General features: G+C 37.6%; 1 pseudogene; it reads left to right on the top strand.

Annotated features, from left to right (window-relative positions):
• Positions 1-9852: 9852 nt before the first annotated feature.
• Positions 9853-11442, top strand: LOC150064339 (sodium channel protein type 2 subunit alpha pseudogene; annotated as a pseudogene).
• Positions 11443-11832: the final 390 nt, after the last annotated feature.

Here is an 11832-nt window from a genome sequence, read left to right on the forward strand (position 1 = left end):
CTAGGCAAGCACTCTACCACTAGGCCAACTCCTGGCCTTCAATATATTTTTGATTATCATTCTCTGATGACTAGTGACAATGAATATTCACATACTTTTGGCCATTTGTGCTTCTTTGGAGGCCTACTTTTTTCAGCTCATTTGCCCATGTAAAGATTTGATTATTTCTTGTTTCGTTCTTTTTAAGTTCTTTCTATATTATAGAGAGCAACGCTATGACAGAGAAATATCTAGACCAGGTTTTCTCCCTTTCTATGAGCTGTCCCTACTTCCTGGTCATCATTTCCTTTACTATGAGCAAAAGTTTTTACTTTGATACAATTTTGTTAGTTCTTGTTATTATTCACTGAGCAATTAGAGTTATAATTCAAAACATCATTGCCTATAACCTGCATATTGAAATATTTTGTTTTTCTACGTCCTGTGTTTTATTCTTTGTTATTGTCGAGGTAATATACCCTTTTCTTATGTTTTTGTCCCCATTTCCCATCCCCAACCCCCTCCCAATCATCATGTTTATGTTTATGTTTTTGTTTTTTGCCAGTCCTGGGCTTGGGCTCAGGGCCTGAGCACTGCCCTTGGATTTTGTCAAGCTAGCACTCTACCACTTTAGCCACAACATCTTTTCTGGCTTTTTTCTATGTATGTGATACAGGGGAATCACACCCAGGTCTTTGTGCTTGATAAGCAAGCACTCTACCACTAGACTAAACTCCCGGCCCCCCAATCATCTTTTTTCCCCTCTTCCTTTTCCAATTTCAAATAAACAAATAAATGTATATACAATATACCAGATAGCAAAATCAGATACAGTAACTAAATTATTTTTAGGGGCCGGGAGTTTGGCCTAGTGGTTAAAGTGCTTGCCTAGCATGCATGAAGACCCGGGTTCGATTCCTCTGTACCACATACATAGCAAAAAGCCAGAAATGGTGCTGAGGCTCAAGTGGTAGAGCTTTAGCCTTGAGAAAGTCCAAGGACAGTGCTCAGGCCCTGAGCTCAAGCCCAGGATAGGCAAAAAAAATTATTTTTAAAAGTTGAGGCCGTCAGATTTGTCTGATCATGCTTTTACTAATTACAATAAAATGAAAAAAAAGTTGAGGCCGTCAGACTTGTCTGATCATGCTTTATATAACTCAGCATAAGAGCAGCTGTACATATTTTTTACTGCCAATGGATGGGCAAAGGGCAGAGCTGAGTAGCATGCAGGCCAGTCAAAAGTCATTTAGGAAACAGATTGTATTTGTATATGCAGAACTTGCTTGGGTAACCTGGACAAAAGTGGTGGCACGAGTCTCTGGCTGGTTAAAAAACCCCAGAGCTGCATTCTTGATGGTTCCAGCTTGATTTTACTCCTGTGAGAAGTAAGAATGGTAAGCAGTGAAGGTACTACTAAATCACATTTTGAAAAATTATCATTCAAGCATGACTTCAACATTATTAAAATCTCTAAAAGTAAACCCACTCATTCACAATCACAAAAGAAATTACATTAAGTGCAATCAAAGTACTGTAGTAACAGTTAAACAATATACTCTAGAGACATAAAAAGAAATGAGTTAAATATCTCAACAACCTGAGTCCACTCACTTGATCTTATCAGAAAAAAGTTCATTGAACTTTAGAGATCACATAGAATAGAAGAGATATGTTTACAACCATTTTTACTAATCTGTGTATGATCTAAAATATACAAACCCTTGAGGCTGGAAATGTGGATTAGTGGTAAAGTGCTTGCCTCACATGCATGAAGCCCTGGGTTTGATTCCAAAACAAAACTTCCAGAAGTGGCTTTGTGACTAAAGTGGTAGAGTGCTAGCCTTGAGCAAAAGAATTTCAGGGACAGTGCCCAAGCTCTGAGTTCAAGCCCTAGGACTGGCAAATAAATAAACAAACAAACAAACAAATAAATAAATAAAATGCACAATCCCAAACAACCAGACCAAATGATAGGACAGAAATAGGAAAAAAAAAACCCCACATACTAAGAAGCTACTTACATCGGTTTTAATAGAAATCAGATTAATGAAAAGTTCAAGTGCATGCCTCTATGGAGTATTTATTTTTCACTTATTATTACAGACACTAAATACGCTGAGACTCAAATGAAGAAATGTAGGTGCTCTTTAAAAAAACTTATGGAGGGCTGGGAGTTTGGCCTAGTGGTTAAAGTGCTTGCCTAGCATGCACAAAAACCCGGGTTCGATTCCTTGGTACCATATACATACAAAAAAGCCGGAGGTGGTGCTGAGGCTCAAGAGGTAGAGCTCTAGCCTTGAGAAAACCCAAGGACAGTGCTCAGGCCCTGAGCTCATGCCCAGGACTGGCAAAAAAAAAAAAAAAACTTATGGAAAAATCTTTCTTTTCCCTGCGTTTTTCTTTTTTAAATATAGCCCCAATGAGTGTGCTTTGTTCTTAATTTTTGGTTTAATGTCTTCTTAAGTTTTTTTTAAAGAGTTATCTGCAAATCAAAGCAATCCTTCTTCACATATGAGGTTCCTAAAGGGGATGTCACTGTGGAAATAATGGAACTAAGTTGGAGTATTTACTTTTTTGGCTGCCAGCAGCTTGTGTGTCATTTTCACTTATTTTATGTGAAAGAAAAAGACATCACTCTGTTTAGTAATTGACCAAAACCATTTTGCAGTTAAATATGATTCTCTTGGAGATTCTGTTGATGTTTACTTCTAAAGTTCTTTCACTAAAGAAAAATGCCTAAGCCTATATAGAATAAGAATAAGAATAAGAATAATAACCATGAACCTTAGATTTAACTATATATGCATGGTATATTCATTCTGAAAATACACCTGGTGTTCATCTCCTTTGTTTTTCATGCCCTGCTTTCTTCTCCTAATTCCTTTTCCTCCTCTTCTTTCCTCCTCTCTTCTCCCATGTCTATCTTTCTGCTCTCCTCACCTACCTTCTCCCTGCTTCCTTTCTCTCACCTCCCCTGTCCTACCCTTCCTCCCTGACACTGCAAAAGTCATATAACTGGTCTTTTCCTTTCCTTCTACTTTATTTTACTTTATGTTAAAGTTGATGTACAGAGGGGTTACAGTTACATAAGTAAGGTCATGAGTACATTTCTTGTTAAATATTTTTACCCCCTCGCTCATTTTTCTCCCATTCTCCCTCACCACACGCTGACTCCCAACCAAGTTGTAAAGTTCATTTCTAATGTAGTGTCTTGTGAGTATCACTGTTGTATTGCTTCATCCTTTGCCCTTTGTCTCACCATTTTGTTCTTCCCCTTTCCTTCTCCAAATTAGATAAACATGTATACAAGGCACAGGGTACCAAAATAAAAACCGGTGACAATAGGGGATACAGCAAAGAAAAAAAAAGAAAGAAAAAAGAAATAACTTCACACAGTACATTAAGAAATACACAAACCAACCTCCCACCCCACAAACTCCAAAACCTCATTTCCATATCTTTGAGTTCATTTTGATTAACGTCATTTTATATGGTCATATAATAAACCCTTTTCAATTCCGTTCATCATTCTTATAATGAAGGAATCATTAATGCAAGATATTTGCAGTGCTTCTCTTCTGTTTAAAGGCCATGGACAAATTTTATATTTCCCCTTCTACCCTGACCTTAAATATGACAATATTATGCATTTCATGACTCTTATGACTCGTATATTTGTCAATAAGCTAGTTCTGTTTTGGCTGCTTTTGGGAAATTTTTTCAGAAATTATGTGAGTTCTTCCATCTCAAGAACTCTTTCCACAAGGTACACATGGTATAAAGCAATCTGTTCTTTCATAGGTATCTTGACTCCGTGAATCTATTAGTGACAGTTTGTTTTCAAAATCCACTAGCCAGAATCACATACTCTGTTTGCAAATTTGACAGAATCTCTAAAAAATGGTATAGACATAACATAGAAAACATAAGGAAAGTACAGTTCAAGCCTTGTTTTGTAGTAATAATATTTGGGTAAAAAAGGTAGAGGAGAGCTGAGTGCTGGCAGCTCAGGGTAGAAAGCCAAGCCAGGCAAGAAAACCCATGAGATTCTTTTCTCTAACTGACACCAAAAAAACTAAGACTAGCACCGTGGCTTAAGTGATGAAGTGCTAGTCTTGAGTACAAAAGTTCAGGGACAGTGCCAAGTCGTGAGTTCAAGATTCAGGACCAGCACCAGCAAAATGGGATTAAAAGATTCCTGTACAATGTGTGAAAAGCCAGTGAGGCTAGAATCCAGAGTGGGGATTCATTTGGGATGTGCTGAGTAAAAGGAAGTTAGCGTCAACCAATCTCTATAGTAGTTGTCTTGATGAATTTGGCAAACAGGAACTAAGGACTGGAGTTGTATATTGAAGTGAGATATTCTAGTATTATTTGGGCAGGGGATCAAATGAGTTTCTTGATCATGGTGATGTAATAATTAAGATCAATTTCTACTTTGAAGATCGTCTGAACTTATTGTATATACTTGACCCTGTTACCTGTGAGAAAACTGGCACCGTTTTGCTCTTGTTGCCATCTAATAAGTAGAACAAAAATGTAAAATTAAATAAGAGCAAACAGTCATAATGACATAATATAATGTCAGAAATTCTATGATAGATGGTGGAAGCAAAATTTTCTGAGAATACAAGGTATTTAAATCTGTGTAAACTATCCCAGACAAGAAGGGATGCAATTTATTTCATACAGAGAACAGACAAGGCAAAATGGTTTGATAGAGTTTACATATTTTTCTAAGTGATATGATTTGTATAGGTTTTTTTTTTCCATTCCTGAGGCTTGACTGCAGGGCCTGGGTACTGACCCTGAGCTTCTTTTGCTCAGGCTATGACTATACCACTGTAGTTACAGTGCCACTTCCAGCTGTCTCTGTTTATGTGGTACCGAAGAATGGAACCTAGTGCTTCATGCATGCTAGGACAAGCACCCTACCACTAAGCCACATTCCCTAATTTGTATGTTTTTAAAGTAGTAAAAAAATAAAAACAAGGGGAGCATACAAATCTAAGTTAAATTACAGTAAAGAGGAGCTAAGGATGGAAAGTTGTCCCTGGAATTAGACAAGTTTATTAGATGAAAAAGAGCCCTGGGAGGAAAAATTCAGCACAAGCAATGGAAATCTATTCTAGCAGGCTAAACATGTATTCAGAGAAAAAAAGTAAAAAATAATATAGAACAGGTACAGTATGAGGTCCAAGAATTTCTATTGCACATGATGGAAACTTTGCAATTTAGTTTCCAGCATATATATATATATATATATATATATATATATATATGGCTAAGGAAAAGGTAGCTATATTTAAAATCCTAAGCGGCTACAAGCTAATGATCAATTCTGATCTAGAGATCAGACCTGGATTCACAGCGAGAACTTCATTTTGTAAAATAAGATATAAGGCAAATTACTCCTTAAAAATAAACTTTAGGTTAAGTGCTGGTAGCTTACATGTAGCTATTTAGGAGACTGAGATCTGAGGTTTGTGGTTTGAAGCCATCCTGAGCAGAGAAGTTTGTGAGACACTGATCTCCAATTAATTATAAGAATGTTGGAAATGGAGTTGTTGATCAAGTAGTAGAGTGCTAGCTTTTAGCAAAAAAGCTCAAGAACAGTGCCCATGACATGAGTTCAATTTCTAGGACTGGCACAAAATAAAAATAAAATAGAATTGATTAGGGAAAGAGCCATGAACTGTAATTTATGAAATAATTATTATGAAAACAGATTTACCTCATGTAATCTCCACATAGATTTGCCTATGTTGACAAAAAGCATTTTATATATCCATAAATTGTCAAAACTAACAAACTTGGATAAACAACCATGAAATAAAATATAGAATTTGATCCATATTTGTTTTCCTATTAATATTCTTTGCTTAAACTGCCATTTTTAAATGCCTGTCATAAACTTTATGACAGATTTAGGATGATGTAGCTTTGATGAGAGAAAATGAAATCAGAAACTGAAAACTGAAAATAGAGGAAATTCTTTTATTAGACCTAAAGGCAATATTAATACCCATTCCTGAGTACATGAAATAAAGTTACATTATAGTTACAAATACTCACTGACTACATATCATACCCTTTCCATTTATAAATATCCCTTTAATGATTATAGTCATGTATATGTTCATTTACATATATGATCACAGACATGTCAGCTTCCTGTTGCCTTTTAGTTGAAAAAAAATCCTTTTTCTTACATTGCTTTTCAGAAGCAGACATTGTCTTTAGAAATCCAAAACAGACTTTTATGTTATCAAAATGTAGTAAATGTTTGTGTATAGGCCATAAAATGAGATATTAAAAGTACAAATGTAGGATGTTCTTGGGGGAACTAATAGCATAATAAATGGCTCTGAATCTACAGTCAATTCATAACATCAGTATCACATGCAGAATATATAAGCACATTTGAAAAGAGTTGGGTAGTCCAGTACACAAAATTATCTAACATGGATAAAACAACCACAGAATATTTCCTTGTGTGTTTATTCATTTATTTTTTTATTTTTTGCCAGTCCTGGAACTTAAACTCAGGACCTGAGCACTGCCCTTGGGCTTTCTCAAGGCTAGTGCTCTACCACTTGAGACATAGACCAACTTGTAGCTTTTTTCTATGTATGTGATACAAAGGAATCTAACCCGGGTCTTTGTGCATGCTAGGCAAGCTCTCTACCACTAGGCCAAACTCCACCCCCCCCCAGAATGTTTTTAGAGTACATTTTCAAATTGCTATGTTAAAATTGCATACCTTCACTTTTTAAAGTTTGAGGTCTGTATTTGCTTTTTCCAGAACAAATTCCAAGGAATGGTCTTTGACTTCGTCACCAAGGAAGTCTTCGATATCAGCATCATGATCCTCATCTGTCTCAACATGGTCACCATGATGGTAGAGACAGACGACCAGAGTCAAGAAATGACCAATATCCTGTATTGAACGAACCTGGTATTCATTGTTCTCTTCACTGGAGAGTGTGTGCTAAAACTCATATCCCTGCGGTATTACTACTTCAGCATCGGATGGAATATTTTTGATTTTGTGGTGGTATTCTCTCCATCGTAGGTAAGAAGAGAAGCTTTTACTTAACTCTAGGACTCTCATCATGAAAATCAATGTTTTAAATGTTCAGAGAAGTTTTTTCATGAGTCTAGTTCATCTCAAAAAATAAAGTCTAATGTCTGTTTTTTGGTTTTTCATTTTTTTAATTTCATTTCTGGATGGAACAACACTTAAAATATTTTTTCAGATTTCATTCATCACCTTTATTAATCATTTCACCAGACAGGAAGTGCAAATTTGCATAAATATTCTCTTGTTGTTAGTGGTGGTAATGATCATTTGGCTTGAACTCAGGGCCTGAAGCTGCCCCTGACCTCTTTCACTCAAGGCTAATGCTCTGCCACTGTGAGGCACAGCACCACTTCGAGTTGTCTGGTGGTCAATTGTAGATAAGATTTTCCTTCCCTGGGGTGGCTTCAAACTGCAATCCTTAGATTTCAACCTCCTGAGCAGTTAGGATTACAGATGTGAACCACAGGCACCCAGCCATAAATATTCTTGTACCCAGTCATACACTTGGGATATAATAATACTTTGATTAAACATATACAAACACATATATTCACACAATATAAGCTTCCTGTTATCATTGAGGTCAAATGGCTTTTATGATTTGTAGTGTTCCTTTTTAAGAAGAGATGTAATATTCACAAATAAAAAACAGATTAATTGTCATAAAATATATGAAGCATTTATGCTTAGGATATTAAATACTAAAAGTAAATATAAGAATATTTAAGGTAAGCTTTGGTATTTTGATTATTTGAATTAAAAGTCTTTACCTCATGTTAGACAAATGTTCTACCTCTGAACCATACCCCAAGTTTGGCCTGTTGAAGGAGAGAGCAAGAAAATAACATATACATAGAGGAAATGGTGGAATACTTTTATTTTTTTGCACTTTTCAGGTATGAAGTCCTGTAGCAACCATGCATTGCACAAGTTTATTGGCACCAGCTGTGCAAAAGCTCAAATGTTATCATACTTTTATTTTTAAGTAATTGTATAAAAGAATTGGCATTTAACAAAGAAATATATGAATACAATGAATCTTGATCACTGTCATCCCTTTCATCATTCTCCCCAGTTCCTCCCAAACTTCTTCTTCCCCCAATTTTCATAAAATTCAACGCATATTCTTTCATTGGCACTTTTATATGAGAAACTAAAAGTTAATGTTATTTGCTCTATTTTAGTTTACCTGGAAAAAAATCTGAGCTTTACTTGAGTCAATCCATAGACTACTCTAGCTATACTGTACATTGTAGATTGACTGTACTATGGGGTAGTAATAAGGTAATTAGGAGATGGGAAATATCTCAGTGACATTGATAGTAAAATGATGCTTTCAAAGCTGAGGATCTCTATGGGAGGGAAGAAGTGAAGAGGTTGATTCATATGGACTGAATTTTACTGAGACAGGAACAAGAAGTTCTAGTGTGGGTTGAGAGTTTGGTCTAGTGGTAGGTTGCTTGTCTAGCATGAACGAAGACCCAGGTTCTATTTCTCAGTACCATATACATAGGAAAGCTGGAAGTGGTGCTGTGGCTCAAGTGGCAGAGCCCTAGCTTTGAGAAAGCCCAATGACAGTGCTCAGGCCTTGAGCTCAAGCCTAGAACTGACAATAAAAAACAAAACAAAACAAAAAAAACAGTTCTCATGTGCTATTGTACTGCTGGGTGACTGTAAACAACACTACTCTTCTGAACATTTTTTTTTGAGCTCAGAGCCTGAGCACTGTCCTTGGACTTTCTCAAGGCTAGAGCTCTACCACTTGAGCCTCAGCACCACTTCCGGCTTTTTCTATATATGTGGTACCAAGGAATCGACCCCCGGTCTTCGTGCATGCTAGGCAAGCACTTTAACCACTAGGCCAAACTCCCAGCCCTCTTCTGAACATTTTTTAAAGTTAGAAGAAAGAACATTAGTGTTTTCACCACAAAGATAAATGTTGGAAGAAATTATGTGAAGAAAACATTTGTGTAAGTTAAGTAGCAAAACAGAATGGCATTAAGACAAGATCCAAGATTCTGTTCCACTTGTGTCTGTCTCCAGACCCTATATTTTCCCCTAATTATAATACTGCCTGCTCTTCATAAAATTGATCATGACCACATAGGAAGGATCAAAAGTTTTCATCAAGAACACCTAATGGTCTAGCACTGCTGGCTCTTGTCCATAACCCTAGCTACTCAGGCTGAAATCTTAGGATTGCAGTTCAAAGCCAGCCTGACAGAAAAGCCCAATTAATCACCAGAAAACCACAAGTGGCACTAGACTTGAGTGAAAGAACTCAAGAACAGCACCCAGGCCCCATGTTCAAGTCCCATGACTGAAAAAAATACCTAATGGATAACCACATCCTTCATCCACACACATAATATGACTATATTTTGGAAGCATTTCTGACATATTTCAACCCTTAATGGCTGAATAATTCCTTTATAGAAAGTGTTTGAATAAGGGAAAGTGACCTTCATTCTCTTAAGTGTCTTAATAATTCAACACCAACCACACAAATTCATCTTTTTTTTTTTTTTTGCCAGTCCTGGGGCTTGAACTCAGGGCCTGAGCACTGTCCGGGAGATTTCTCAAGGCTTGCACTCTACCACTTAAGTCACAGTACCATTTCTGGCTTTTTCTGTGTATGTGGTACTGAGGAATTGAATCCAGCTATTCGTACATGCTAGGCAAGCACTCTACCACTAGGCCAAACTCCCGGCCCCAACAACTTCATCTTAATGAACAATAATCACAGATTGTTTGCATGAGTACACCTGATAAATATGTATGTGGTTCTAATGTCCCTAGACATTCTTAACAGTGGACCCCTGGACTGTGACCCTGAAAAAGATTATCCAGGAATCTGGGTGAAGGGAGACTGTGGGAACCCCTCGGTTGGCATTTTCTTCCTTGTCAGCTACATCCTCATCTCCTTCCTGGTGGTGGTGAACATGTACATCGTGGTCATCCTGGAGAATTTCAGCGTGGCCACGGAAGAAAGCGCAGAGCCCCTGAGCGAGGATGACTTCGAGATGTTCTATGAGGTCTGGGAGAAGTTCGACCCCGATGCCACTCCAGTTCATAGAATTCGCCACGCTGTCTGACTTTGCAACCGCCCTGGGTCCTCCCCTTCTCATAGCAAAACCAAAGTCCAGCTCATTGCCATGGACCTGCCCATGGTCAGTGGAGACCGGATCCACTACCTCGACATCTTGTTTGCTTTTACAAAGCGTGTGCTGGGTGAGAGTGGAGAGATGGATGCCCTTCGAATACAGATGGAGGAGCGATTTATGGCACCGAACCCCTCCAAGGTGTCATACGAGCCCAGCGCAACCACCCTGAAACGCAAGCAAGAGGAGGTGTCTGCGATCGTCATCCAGAGAGCGCACCGACGCTACCTCCTGAAGTAGAAAAGGTCTCGTCTACGTATAAGAAAGACGAGGGCAAAGAAGGCGAGGAGACTCCGATCAAAGAAGACATCCTGGTGGATAAACTGAACGAGAACTCAACTCCGGAGGAAACAGATGTGACACCATCCACCACTTCCCCACCTTCCTATGACAGTGTGACCACACCAGAAGAAGAGAAATACGAAAAAGACAAATCAGAAAAGGAAGACAAAGGCAGAGATATCAGGGAAAGTAAAAAGTAAAATGATATCATAATAATAATAACAATAATAAAACAGAGAAAAAAATAAAAGAAACAAAGGATATCCCATTTTGTGACCAATTGTGTACAGCGGTGATGATGATGTATTTGTGTCAACAGGACGCCTACAGGAGGTCTATGCCAAACGGACTGTTTTTACAAATGTGTACTTAAGGTCAGTGCCTATAACAAGACAGGGACCCCTGGTCAGAGCTGGAACTCAGTAAAGGAGCGAAGCAGCACCAGTAGGAAGTTTCTGTTTCCACAACCAGGAGAGCAGAGAGGAGTGGCTACTCAGAATACAGACACCAGTGGAAAGGCGGAGGGGGGGGGAGTTCAATTTTTATGGAAATAGTAAATGTAAATAGTAAATGTCACCACTGTGTACGTTTTGACTCCCACACCTGTCTTTGTTTTTAACAAAAATCTGTGCTGTGATGCTATCACCTTTTCTTTTCATTCACAGGTTGTTTACTCTCTTATATGTGACTATTTGTGTAACTGGGTTTATGTTTAGGGAGAGGGTGTAAAGGGATGGAATTCTACATTTCTCTATTGTATAACTGGGTATATTTTCAATGGAGGCATGCTGCAATTCTCATTCACATATACATGTATATGTATATACACATACACACACACACACACATATATATATATAATATATATATATAAAGTAATCACGTGACAACCTGAAAGAGTTTACTCTTTGTTTCAGGATGTTTTTAGATTTTTGAGGTGCTTAAATAGCTTTTCATATTTTAAAGCCTTTCATCTGGGAAAATTTTAATGTGCCTGTAAATGTTCCATAGAATCACAAGCATTAAAGAGTGGTTTTATTTTTACATACTCCATTATATGTACATGTATACATGTATATATGTATATGTGCATTTATAGATATATACATGTATACACACATGCACACAGATACGTACATTCCCATCACACAGCCACGAGTCTTGGCAGCATGACTATAAACATTTTGATAAGCGTTCTTTGACATAAAATTAAAAAAAAGAGAGAGAATAGCTATCAGTCCTTTCTAAGAGAAGTGAATTGGCCAAAAAGCATCCCCACCTCCACTTTATAAAGTTGATTCTGCTTTTACCTGCAGTACTGTTTAG

This window comes from Megascapheus bottae, chromosome 4, assembly GCF_031878675.1.
Source record: "Megascapheus bottae isolate mThoBot1 chromosome 4, mThoBot2.hap1, whole genome shotgun sequence".
NCBI classification, from domain to species: Eukaryota; Metazoa; Chordata; class Mammalia; order Rodentia; family Geomyidae; genus Megascapheus; species Megascapheus bottae.